The sequence below is a fragment of the Hibiscus syriacus genome, unplaced genomic scaffold, assembly GCF_006381635.1.
Source record: "Hibiscus syriacus cultivar Baekdansim isolate YM2019G1 unplaced genomic scaffold, ASM638163v2 tig00111708_pilon, whole genome shotgun sequence".
NCBI classification, from domain to species: domain Eukaryota; kingdom Viridiplantae; phylum Streptophyta; class Magnoliopsida; order Malvales; family Malvaceae; genus Hibiscus; species Hibiscus syriacus.
In genome coordinates, this window is record NW_024063159.1 from 2,951,580 (window position 1) to 2,966,269 (window position 14,690).

Sequence of the window (14,690 nt, forward strand, 5' to 3'; positions counted from 1 at the left end):
ATTTAATAATAATTTGTTATGATCCGTTTAATATTATAAAATTTATTAAATTTTATACATATAAGATCGTTAGATAAGTGAAAATAGAAGACTGAGATGAGGTTAACAATAGCAAATGAGAATATATTTATTAAGAAAAAATAATGGGTTAATCTCAATCTTATATTTCTACTCATTCAACGATCTTAAATCTATTATAATTTTTTTAAAAAAAAAACTAAATAGTGTAAATCGATCTAATCCTTTTAAATAAAATTATTAAAATATGTAAATTTAAAGTTTTAGTAAATTTTTCGATTTTTAGTTATGGTTTATAAATAAACTTTTTTAGTATTAGAATCTAAAGTATTACATGGCTTACCAAACACACCTAATTACATAAATAGGAGCATATACAGAACAAAACAAATTAAACCCTTATTGATCAGGTAAATTCATTGATTAGTAAAGACGGATAACTTAATTAATAAAACTCACCAGAACAAATAATTATAGCTTTTGTTAATCAAACAACTGTTTAGTACCTAAACTCCACGTCTCATAGCTGTGGCTGCACCACCATGAAACCAACTTCCCAACTATACAATCCAATAAATTATTAATTATAAACATTTTAGCCAAATTAAAATAAATAAAAGATGCTCCCAAACTCCTAAACAACAAGCACTTGCAGCCTTCAACTAACCCAAATTTATGTGGTCTTTAATTCAGTTTTTTCTCTTGCCCGACGGACCCATTAATCGAAGAGGCAAGTCTAATTGTTCATCAACCGCCATGTGTTCCTGCTAAATTATTGCTTATTTTAATTTATTATATATATATATATATATATTTCAATTAATATATGTATGTATGTATGTATATTCTTGATCTCTATGTTGACCTAGTATAAAATCCTTGTCACAACAACATTAATAAGTTATTGATTAATCAATGCCATTTCACAAGTTTTGAGATATAATTATTTTTTGGGTAAATTACGTGTTTATTATATAAACTTTCAGTTTTGATCTATTTTAGTACTTAAACTCTTATTTTTTTAAATTATACCTAATATTTAGTTTTTGTTTCATTTTAGTACCTTGTCGTCAAAACTTAACGGCAATGTATTTTTTATGGGTAAATTACATCATTCATCACTAAACTATCTTCTCACTCCTATTTGGTACTAAAGTTTAAAAAATATTCAATTTAATACTCAACTTTCAAATTGTTTCTATTTTAAGCACTCTAATTTTTTTTAATAATTTTTGTGACATGACATTTATTATATTATTTTATTACTATATAATTAAAAATAAAAACATAAATTTAAAAGCTAGAGTGATTAAATTAGGAGTAATTAGAAAGTTAAGTAATTAAATTAAAAAAAAATAAAATTTAGTGACCAAAATAGGAGTCAGGAGATTGTTGAGTGATGAATGATACAATTTACCCATAAAAAGGTGTCACATGCAAATCATTTAAATTTTTAATGGCGAGATATTAAAACGAAACAAAATTAAACATTATGTATGATTTAAAAAAAATCAAAAGTTTAGATACTAAAATTGGTAATTTAAGTATTAAACGCGTAATTTACCCTTTTTTTATATTATGATATTTTGTTGAGTTAATCGATTGACGGAATCGGCCAAGTGGGGGGTGAATTGGAAATCAAAATTTTGTGGAAGCTTTTGCAAAAAATTGAAAGTAATTGCACAGCGATTTAGAGTGGTTCAACTTTATCAACCAAAGTCTACATCCACTACCTTAGCTATCCACACTAAGGATTTTCCAATAAATTCACTAATTTGTTCTTTCTTTTGAGGCCAAAGAGATAACCTTACAACTCCCTCAAGAATATACCCCAATTCTTGAGAGCACTCTTTTCTCAAAGAGAAGATTACAAATTTGCAAACTTACAAGAAAAACCTCACAAGACAAATATGTTTGCACAATTCTAGAACAAAGAAAGAACACTCAAGAATAAATACAACTGAGCACAATAAGTGTTCTTGAAAGCAAAATGAATATTGAATGAAAAATAGGCTTGAAATGCTCAAACTTGAGGTTTGATGCTTTCTCTTTGATTCTCTCTTGATTCTAGTTGTTTGATGTTTCTTGTTCTTGATCAATGGCTTCTAAGCTTGTTTAAATACACCTTGAATCACTTCTGAACGTTGGGGATCATTAATGAAGTTATTGGAGTTGTTTAAGTGTGAAAACAATTAATATTTCTGCTTGGAGCGTGGGGGGAATCGGTACCCTCTCATGGGGAATCGGTTCCCTAATTGTAAAATTCAAATATTCAACCGTTGAACAGTGGGGGAATAGATACCCCTGGGGGGAATCAGTTCCCTCCGAGCATACTGGAATTTTTCGGAGCCAAACCATTCAGGGGGGAATCGGTACCCCCTTGGGGGGAATCGGTTCCCTCTGGACAAACTGTAATTTTTGGCTTTGAAACGGTTTGAAATACTTTGTAAAATTGTTTTGAAATTATTTTAATATTAAAACTTAATTTTACACTTTAGTAAGGATTTAAAATAAACTTTGAAATACTTTGAGTAGTATTTTGATATTCGATTAATATATCGAATATGCTTAGAAAAATCTTTTTCAAAATTAAAATTCTTTTAATTTAATTTGTTATATCGAACATCAAAATGTTTTCAACAATCTCCCCCTTTTTGATATAACAAACATTTTTAGATTTCTAATTTAAAAATGAATTTGATTTTGAAAAATACTACTCCCCCTTACTTAACACTACTCTTCTTCAAAAACGCTTTTAACATTTCTCCCCCCTTTTTGTTAAATCAAAAAGACTCGTAAAAGATTTTAAACAAGGTTTTGAATCATTTAGCTAATTGATTATATATATAAACATAAACTGCTAAGACCAATCAAAGAGAGGTTAGCCATTAGTTTCATAATCAATATTCATAAACATGTAATGGATAATTGGTCATATATGTCTAAGGATGCAAAATAAACACGAATCCAAATCAATGTATTAACATAAGTTCGAACAATAAAAATAAACAATCCAAAAGCATTCAAATGTTTTAACATAATGCAAATATCCAAGTTCATCCAAACAAGCAAAGCAAAGATCAAAGTTCAAGCATCCGTAGGAGGATCGAGAGGTGGGAAATGAGCTCGCATAGCTGCCATTTTATGAGTGAGTTCATTAATACGAGCGTTGGTTGCTTCATTGTTTGCACGCATCTCCCGGAGAATTTCCAATTGTTGAGATTCCATTGTCGAGAAGTGAGATTCTGTGGAAGTGAAGCGAGAATCCAAGGATGCATAACGGAAATCAAATGTCTCCATAATGATTGAAAATATGGAGGCACATGATCTTCTTGCTGAGCTTGTTCCTCGTGTTCCAGCTCATCGTCGGCTTCGTCAATATCTTGCATTAATTTCCAAGCTCGGATCGTCGTCAGCTTCTGGTGGAGCTTGAGAAGAGCTAGCTCTAGTATTTTCAGAAGATCAAACCCATTTACCGGTGTCCTTATTCTTATCCATCCCGCTCTCGTTAATGAAAGAAGATTAATTTGTTTCTTGAGATGCAAGACGGCATCTAGACCAACTCTAAGCCCGACTTTAGAAAATAGATTACTCAGAATGCAACCGTAAACAGAGATGAACATAGTTTTCTTATTTGGAACTTGGTTACGGTTTCAACAATTTCAGCAAAATAATCTCAGGAAGATTATTTTAATATTGTTTTGGAAACAATGTAACCACCAAGATCTAAAGCACGAAGAGTAGAGTAACGACCTCCGGATGGTCGAAACCACCAAGAAATCATTAGATGAAGAAAACGATCATGAAGATCTAAGATACCGCACTATCCCTTATTTTATAAAGAGAACCTAAAAACTATTTTCATTTGATATACCATCATTATCTAATCCTAATTCATTAGCTATGTAATCCGAGTCAGATGGAAGAATTGTCTAGGAGATAAGAACGAACTGCTATAGTTTTGGTTTGAGCTCGGTTTTTAACACAAACGACATTAGAATAGAATATGCGAACAAGTTGATGGTAAACTATAGTTCAAGGTCACAAAGTTATCAAATTTCCACTCTTGTAAAAGAGAAGATATCTAAAATCGATATCTATCTAGCTTGAAGAGAAGGTTTTGTAAGAGTCAAAATGTTGAGTTAATCGATCGACGGAATCGGCCAAGAGGGGGGTGAATTGGTAATTAAAATTTCGTGAAGCTTTTCAGAAAAATTGAAAGTAATTGCACAACGATTTACAGTGGTTCGACTTTCTCAAACAAAGTCTACGTCCACTACCTTAGCTATCCACACTAAGATTTTCCAACAAATTCACTAATTTGTTCTTTCTTTTGAGGCCAAAGAGACACCTTACAAAATCCCTCAAGAGTATACCCCCAACTCTTGAGAACACTCTTTTTTCCCCAAAGAGAAGATTACAAATTTGCAAACTTACAAGAAACCTCACAAGGTAAGATGTTTGCACAATTCTAGAACAAGAAAAGAACACTCAAGATAATTACAAATGAGCACAAATGGTGTTCTTGAAAGCAAAATGAATATTGAAAGGAAATTGGCTTGATTTGCACAACTTGGTGTTTGATGCTTTCTCTCTTGTTTCTCTATGATTTCTTGTTGATCAAGGGCTTCAGAACTTGTTTAAATACACCTTGAATCTCTTCTGAACTTGGGGATGATTAGTGAAGATCATATAGCCGTTTTAGTGTGAAAACAATTAATAAAACAGTTTGGAGCGTGGGGGAATCGGTACCCCCTATGGGAAATCGGTTCCCTAAGTGTAAAATTCAAATATTTCGAACCGTTGAACAGGGGGAATCGGTACCCCCTATGGGGGAATCGTTCCCTCCGAGCATTCTGGAAATCTCGGAGCCAAACCATTCAGGGGGGAATCGGTACCCCCTTGGGGGGAATCGGTTTCCCTCTGAGCAATTTGGAATTTTTAACTTTGAAATGGTTCGAAATACTTTGAAAGATTATTTTGAAATTGTTTTAAGATTAAAACTTAATTTTACACTTAAGTAAGGATTAAAATGATTTTTGAAATATTTTGAGTATGTTTTGATATTCGAATAATTACATCGAATATACTTAGAAAATCATTTTAGAAAATCTTAAAATTCATTTAACTTAATTTGTTATATCGAAATATCAAAAAGTTTTCAACAATCTCCCCCTTTTTGATATAACAAAACATTTTAGTAATTTTAAGATTTTGAAATCAAGTTTGAAATTACTCCCCTTACTTTAACACTTCTCCCATTTATCATTTTAAAACCACTTAAAACACCTTCTCCCCCTTTTTGTTAATCAAAAAGATTCAAATAAACGTGAAAAATAGTAAGCCAATTGATTAGGTATATGTATGCATAAGCTGCTAAGATCACAATCAAGAGAACCGTTAGCCATTAGTTCCATAATCAATATTCATAAACAATGTGATATGGTAAAATTGGTCATATTTGCTAATATGATGTAAATGATGCAATATGAATAAATCACACCAAACATATAAGTTCACACCATCCATAAATTCAAACATTCCAAAATATCAAAATGTTAAAACAATAAGTTTGGAAAACAAAGTAAAACATTTAATCATATATCCTATCAGGAGAGGAAACGAGCTCGCATAGCGGCCATTTCGTTAGTGAGGTCATTAATACGTGCGTTGGTTGCTTCATTATTTGCACGTATTTCCCGAAGAATTTCTAATTGTTTAGCTCCCATTGTGGATAAATAGGACTATATAGAATTAAAGCGCGAATCCATGGTCGCATATCGGTAATCAATGTCTCCATAAAAGATTGAAATATGGAGGCATTTGAGTCGATTGTTGTGCTTGCTCTTCGGCTGCTCCTCGGCCTGCTCAGGTTCATCTTCAGCTTCATCGATGTCTAGCATTTGTTGCTCAAGCTCGAGATCTTCGTCAGCTTCGGGTGGAGCTTGTGAAGAACTAGCTCCCGAGTAGTTGCAGAAGATCGAACCCATTCCCCGGTTTCCTTATCCTTAATCCATCCCGCTCTCGTTAAGGAAAGAAGGTTAATTTGTTTCTTAAGAGGAAAAACGACATCTAGACCGACTCTAAGCCCAGCTTTGGAAAACAGATTACTCAAATACAACCGAAACAGAGATGAACAAAGTTTTTTTATTAGGAACAAGATTTACGGTTTCAACAATTTCAGCAAAATAATCTGAGGTAGGTTGATTTTAATATTGTTTTCGAAACAATGTAACCACCAAAGATCTAAGGCTCTAAGAGTAGAATAACGACCTCCAGATGGTCGAAACCACCAAGAAATCATTAGATGAAGAAAACGTTCATGAAGGTCTAGGACACTTGCACTATCCCTTCTTTTATAACGAGATCCTAAAACCTGTTTTTCATTTGAAATCCCTTCATTATCTAATCCGAATGTATTGGCTATGTAAGCCGAGTCAATATATAAGAATTGTCCTAGAAGGTAGGAACGAATTCCTATGGTTTCGGTTTCAGTTTGGTCTTTAACACAAACGGCATTAGAATAGAAAATACGAACAGTTGATGGTAAACGATGGTTCAAGGTCAAGAGTTTATCAATTTCCACTCTTGTAAAAGAGGAAGATATTTAAAATTGATAGCTAACATAGCTTGACGAGAAGGAATACGTTCTTCCCGGATTTTGTAAGAGTCGAAATATTGATAATACCAAAAACGATGATTTCTAGACCATGATGATTGAAACACAAATTTTGGATATCAAATTAGGATCAATAGGATTAGATTAGAAATTGGAATAGTTGGAGGATTTGGAGGTGGATTTTGGTTGTCGGTGTGAACGACTAGATGAAGACCTAGAACGTTAGGATTAGACATGGTGAAGGAAATCGGAATAGATTGGATAACCTGTAATTTTAAAAACAAATGTATGCAATTCAATTAATCCCAAAACTCAATTGAGTCCTCAATATTTCAAGGTTCTCTAAATCAATCCTAATGGCAAAGTTTTTGAAAAACTTTGAAAATATGGTTTTGAGAAATAATATATGTATAGTTTTCATAACAACAACATAATTTAATCAAAACACAATGATTTGAAAAACAACAATTTTTTTTTAATTTCAAAAATTTAAAATTTTGGAAAATTCTTGTGTTTTTGATGAAATTAGTTGTAACATCTAGTTTCTAATCACTAAACATCAATGCCCGATCACTATTTCAACCTAGAACTAATTAAAACTAATCCTATGTTCAAAAACAATGAAATAGAGAGTTTAGAAAATTTACCTTGAAAGATGAAGATTGAGGGGATTTAGATGTTGTTTGCACATTTAATGATGATTGCAAGTTTAGGAGATGATATTTGAAGTGATTTCCGATTAAAATCAATGATTTGAGGCAAGAATGGAGATTTGAGTGTTTGAGGGAGAGAAATGGTGGAATAGGTTTTGGGGTTTTGGGGTTTTGGATGTTCTTGCCCGATTTTAACATAACCCCAGGGGGATATCGATTCCCCTGTGGGGGAATCGGTTCCCCTTCAAGGGAATCGGTTCCCTCATGGGGGGATCGATTCCCTCTGCACCAAAATGCTAAAATCCGACTTTTAAGCACATAAATGCTAAATTAATCTTCTCTAGTGGTATAGGCAACTCATATATTGAAAAATAATTATGTTCAAACAATTAAATTATCTTAAACATTATTGAACATAAAATTAATTTTCACTAAGAATTATAAACTCCCCCTAACTAATAGCAAGAATGCAATCAAAAATTATTATTATAAGCATTTTTCAGTATTTATTAAAAGTGCTAAATTATTTTAAACACTAAGTGAAGATAGGTTAGTTAAACCTAATTCTCTTCTAAGTGTCCAAAACCTTTCCTTGTCTAAGGGTTTTGTAAAGATATCCGCTAATTGATGCAAAGTATCAACATATTCTAGAACTACATCTTCCTTAGTGACATGGTCTCTAATGAAGTGATGTCTTATTTCAATGTGCTTAGTTCTAGAGTGTTGATGGGATTTTTAGTGAGACAAATAGCACTAGTATGTCACACTTGATAGGATGGTACCTACTTCAATTCCATAATCAAAAGTTGTTGTTTCATCCATAAAACTTGTGCATAACAACTACCGCTGAAATGTATTCCGCTTCAGTGGTAGATAATGCACACAATTTTGTTTCTTTGAAACCAAGAAATCAGCATATTTCCAAGGAATTGGCAAGTACCAGAGGTGCTTTTCCTATCTAATTTGCATCCTCCATAATCCGCATCAGAAAGGCATGCAAGCTAAAGCTAGAGTCTCTAGGATACCAAAGTCCTAAACTAGGAGTGTCCTTAAGGTATCTAAAGATTCTCTTAACAGCTAGTAAATGTGATTCTTTAGGACATGATTGAAACCTAGCACACAAGCAAACACTAAACATAATATCCGGTCTACTTGCGGTTAGATAAGCAAGAGCCAATTATTGACCTATATAATTTAACATCTACACATTTACATCCTTCATCTAAGTCAGCTTTATAGAAGAGCTCATTGGAGTGTTATGAGGTTTCCCATTTTCCAGTCCAAACTTCTTGAGCATATCTTTGACGTACTTAGCTTGATTAATGAAGATGCCATCTTTTCTTTGCTTGATTTGGAGTCCCAAGAAAAATGAGAGCTCCCCCATCATGCTCATCTCAAACTCACTTTGCATTAGCTTAGAAAATTCTTGGCAAAGAACTCATTAGTAGAACCAAATATTATATCATCAACATAAATTTGAACTACTAATAAATCATTACCTTTTCTCTTTAAAAACAATGTAGTGTCAACCTTTCCTTTTAAAAAACCTTTTTCAATTAAAAATTTGACAATCTTTCATACCAAGCTCTAGGAGCTTGTTTTAAACCATAAAGAGCTTTTGTCAATTTAAAACATGATCCGGAAAATTTGAATCTTCAAAACCTGGAGGTTGTTCCACGTACACTTCTTCTTTTATAAAACCATTTAAAAATGCACTTTTAACATCCATTTGATATAATTTAAATTCATTGAAACATGCAATGCTAATAACATTCTAATTGCTTCCATCCTAGCTACGGGAGCGTATGTTTCATCATAGTCTATGCCCTCTTCTTGAGTATAGCCTTGAGCAACAAGTCTAGCCTTGTTCCTCACTATATTACCACTTTCATCAGTTTATTTCTAAAAACCCATCTAGTACCTACAGTAGATTTATTACTAGGCCTTTCAACTAATGTCCATACTTTACTTCTCTCAAATTGATTTAATTTTTCTTGCATAGCCATAATCCAATGTTCATCTTTTAATGCTTCTTTGATGTTGTTAGGCTCTATGCATGAAATAAATGCAACATAATTATAGATATTCTAAGAGAAATCGAGTATTACCTCTTTTGATGGATCACCTATAATTTCACCATCCTTGACATAGTTGTACTCTCTTGGAAAAAATACTTCCCTTTCTTCACTGGTTGGATTCTCGAGGGGATCATGAGTTTCCTCATCTTTTGTTTCTTCCTTTGATGATGATTCTCCAACGTCATGTCTAACGTCATTTGCTTGTACAATACCTACATCATCATTAACAGAAGAATCCTTCCTCGGAAGGGGATTATCATCGAAAACAACATGTATAGACTCTTGTTGAACTATGTTTCGATATAACAATTTAAGGCAAAATGGTTTTGGACTTGAATTGAATTTACAAAATGGTTTTTGGACTTGAATTGAATTTACAAATGTTTTTGGACTTAATTGAATTTATTCAAAATTTACAAAAATAATTCAAAGTTCTTTTAATTTAAAATTGAGCACAAAAATGTTTTTATGAATAGTAATTTACTATTGAATAGTAAATTACTATTTGAACAGTAAATCACTGTTTGAACAGTAACCGAGGCTCAAAAATTCCAGTTTGTAAAAGGGGAACCGATTCCCCCCAAGGGGTACCGATTCCCTCACTGTTCATCAGCCCAACGTCATAATATTTGAATATATGAAGGGGTATCGATTCCCTATGCAGGGGTACCAATTCCCCCCATTCTGGGCAACCTTTTTGAGTAGAAAAATCATTCCCAAACGGCTCCAAAACATCCCCAACGGCTAGATATGACTTCAAACACATTCCAAGCTATAAATACAAGCTAAGGACACTTGAAGAAGTAACAGAACAACTATCCAAGCAATCAAACACAAGAGAAGAGTTTTTCAATCTTATTTCATCTTTCTCTTGTAAATATTTTGTTCTTGTGAGCTCAATCTTGTAAACACCTACCTTAGAGGTTTTCTTGTTTACTTATTTTATCCTTTTGTAAAGGGAAAGGTTCTAGCTTATCCCTTGTAAAAGCTAGGGAAAGGTTCTAGTTTAGCCCGAAAAACTAGGGAGTTTTGTAAGGTTACTCTTTATCCTCAAAAGAAAGAACAAATTAGTGAATTTGTTGGAAAATCCTTGGTGAGGAGCTAAGGTAGTGGACGTAGACTTTGTTTGAGAAAGTCGAACCACTATAAATCGCTGTGCAATTCTCTATCTTTCAATCTTCTTACTCCCTAAACACAAAACCGTTCCAACCCCTCTTTGCAAATCGTTTCGGTTATCGTTTCGAGCTTCCGAAAATCCTAACAACTCTTCTACAACTAAAGTTCTTTTATTAAATACACGATAAGCTTTAGAATTTAAGGAATAACCCAGAAAAATTCCTTCATCACTTTTAGCATCAAATTTGCCAAGGTTTTCTTTACCGTTGTTTAAAACAAAACATTTACATCCAAAAGGATGAAAATAGCTAATGTTAGGCTTTTTATTTTTGAGAATTTCATATGGAGTTTTCTTTAAAATTGGCCTAATCATTACTCGATTTACAACATAACAAGCGGTATTTGTGGCTTCCGCCCAAAAATATTTTGGCAAATTATTTTCACAAAGCATGGTTCTAGCCATTTCTTCTAAAGTTCGATTTTTTCTCTCAACAACTCCATTTTGTTGAGGGGTTCTAGGTGCTGAAAAATTATGGCTAATACCATTAGAATTACAAAACTCAATAAATCCAAGATTTTCAAATTCAGTTCCATGATCACTTCTAACACTAGTGATAGAGTAACCTTTTTCATTTTGGATTATTTTTGAAAATGTGATGAAATTTTCTAATGCTTCATCTTTAGTACTTAAGAATAGAACCCAAGTGTATCTAGAATAGTCATCTACCAAGACAATGCATATTGTTTTCCTCCCAAGCTAGTAGTTCTAGTTGGCCCAAAAAGATCTAAATGGATCAATTGTAATACTCTACTATTTGATACATCATTAATAGATTTAAAGAAACTCGCTTTTGTTTTCCTTTAGCACATGCATCACAGATTTTATCATTATCAAATTTAAGCTTAGGCAACCCTCTTACTAAGTCTCCTTGAATTAACCGTTGCAAAACACTCATACTAGCATGACCTAGTCTCCTATGCCATAACCAACTATCATGCTCATCCTTAGCAACTAGGCATAAATTAGTCATATCAATAGAATCTAAATGCACCATGTAAATGTTTCCTATTCTATGACCAACAAGCATAATCCGATTAGATGCAATGTCAATGACTTTACAACCATTAATTTCAAATAAGACATTGAATCCTTTATCGCATAATTGACTAATACTCAATAGATTATGCTTTAATCCATTCACATATAAAACATTCTTAATTTGTATGGAAGAGGTATTACCTATTGTACCAATACCTTCAATGTGACCTTTTAAATTGTCTCCAAAAGTCACTTCTCCTCCATTTTTGGCATTAAGCTCAATGAACCGGCTTTTGTCTCTAGTCATATGTCTTGAGCATCCACTATCAAGGTACCATGAATTTGAATTTGTTTCCCGTGCCTTGTAGCAATGCTCTTTTCCCTACAAACATAGATTAATTTTTGATTTTTGGTACCCAAATTCTTTGGGTCCATATTCATTAGTTTCCAAAATCCTAGTCCCCTTAGGTATCCATTTGTGTAGGATATTTTTATCTTTAGTAGTAATGAGTTCTTTAGGAACCCACATACTTCTAATGATTTTTCCATTAGAGGTTCTTTAGGGACCTCTATGATTGTAGTTTCTAAAACTTTTTCTAACAAAGTTGGATTTTGAATTTCCACCTTTTTCAAAATGTTTTGTTCCAACTTTATCAAAAGAAGTTTTAAGATCATCAATTTTATTTTGATGATCATCATTGATCTTTGAAAGTAAATTTTGCAAATCTAAATTTTTCTTTTCAAACTCTTCTAGTTTGATTTGCAAATCTTTGATTTTACTTTTAAGATCGTTGTTGGTTTTGGATATGAGTTTGTTTTCATTTTTTAATTTTGAAACATCATTTTTATATTTTAAAAACAATTTCTCATATTCCGAAGCCAACCCATTGTACTCCTCAATAACTCATCATAAGATAATCATCAAAATCGGATGAGTTAGAGGTTACCTTAGAATCTTCCCCGAATGCCATCAAGCACAAGTTTGCTACTTCTTGTTCCTCTTCATCGGAACTTTCTTCATCGCTCCATGTAGCCACATGAGCCTTGTCCTTATTCTTTGATTGACCCTTTTTCTTCAATTGTGGGTAATCATATTTGACATGCCCCGGCTTTTTGCATTCATAGCAAATGATTGGGTCCTTCTCTTTTGGTTCATTTTTGAGGCCTTCGTTTCGTTTGAATTTTCTTCCTTGGTAAGGTCTCATCATTTTTCTGAACCGTTTGGCAAACAATGCCATTTCCTCGTCATCATCATCATTATTAGAATCACTCTCATCTTTTGTGGATTTGAGAGCAACTCCAATATTTTTCTTCTTCTCCTTTTCCTTTGGTGTCTCTTCAACTTTATCAAGGTCCACCTCATCTTCAAGCATCATCTCATGAGTGAGGAGTGAACCGATAAGTTCTTCAAGAGTTAAGGACGATAGGTCCTTAGACTCGATGATTGCCGTCTTCTTTGATTGCCATGATTTTGGGAGGGAGTAGACTAACTTCCTCACAAGCTTTTCATTTGAGATGATCTCTCCATATGATTTGAGACCATTGACAATCGTTGAAAATCTATCCGTCATAGCTTTGATGTCTTCATTTGGTTTCATCCTAAAATTTTCATAGCTATGCGTTAGAATACTAATTTTTTATTTCTTTACCTCATCTGTACCTTCATGTGTGACTTGAAGCTTGTCCCATATTTCTTTGGCGGTTGTACACGATGAAACTCTTCCGTATTCATCTGGTCCAAGAGCACAAAAAATAATATGGATGGCTTTGGAGTTGAGCTGGAACTTTCTTGTCTCTCCTTCACTCCACAACCTTGGATGAGTGAGAGGTTTGATGTATCCTTCTTCTACAGCATTCCATGCTCCCATGCCACTTGCTTGAATGAAGTACATCATTCTATTCTTCCAATAGGCATAATTAGCTCCATTGAAGAAATGAGGCTTGTTGACGGGCATCGAATCGAGACCGGAGTCGAAGTTTGAAGCGGAGGCCATTGATGACTTTAATAATCGATATAACTCTTCCTGAATCGACTCAAGAGGCGATTAAACCTTCAAATGAGTTAGGCTGTGATGCCAATTGTTGAGTTAATCGATCGACGGAATCGGCCAAGAGGGGGGTGAATTGGCAATTAAAAATTTCGTGGAAGCTTTTGCAGAAAAATTGAAAGTAATTGCACAGCGATTTACAATGGTTCGACTTTCTCAAACAAAGTCTACGTCCACTACCTTAGCTATCCACACTAAGGATTTTCCAACAAATTCACTAATTTGTTCTTTCTTTTGAGGCCAAAGAGATAACCTTACAAAATCCCTCAAGAGTATACCCCAACTCTTGAGAACACTCTTTTTCCCAAAGAGAAGATTACAAATTTGCAAACTTACAAGAAAACCTCACAAGGTAAGATGTTTGCACAATTCTAGAACAAGAAAAGAACACTCAAAGATAATTACAAATGAGCACAAATGGTGTTCTTGAAAGCAAAATGAATATTGAAAGGAAAATTGGCTTGATTTGCACAAACTTGGTGTTTGATGCTTTCTCTCTTGTTTCTCTATGATTTCTTGTTGAACAAGGGCTTCACAACTTGTTTAAATACACCTTGAATCTCTTCTGAACGTTAGGGATGATTAGTGAAGATCATATAGCCGTTTTAGTGTGAAAACAATTAATAAAACAGTTTGGAGCGTGGGGGAATCGGTACCCCCTATGGGGAATCGTTCCCTAAGTGTAAAATTCAAATATTTCGACCGTTGAACAGGGGGGAATAGGTACCCCCTATGGGGGAATCGGTTCCCTCCGAGCATTCTGGAAATCTCGGAGCCAAACCATTCAGGGGGGAATCGATACCCCCTTGGGGGGGAATCGGTTCCCTCTGAGCAATCTGGAATTTTTGACTTTGAAATGGTTCGAAATACTTTGAAAGATTATTTTGAAATTGTTTTAAGATTAAAACTTAATTTTACACTTAAGTAAGGATTAAAAATGATTTTTGAAATATTTTGAGTAATGTTTTGATATTCGAATAATTATATCGAATATACTTAGAAAATCATTTTGGAAAATCTTAAAATTCATTTAACTTAATTTGTTATATCGAAATATCAAAAAGTTTTCAACACAAAATATTGATAATACCAAAAACGATGATTTCTAGGACCAGGATG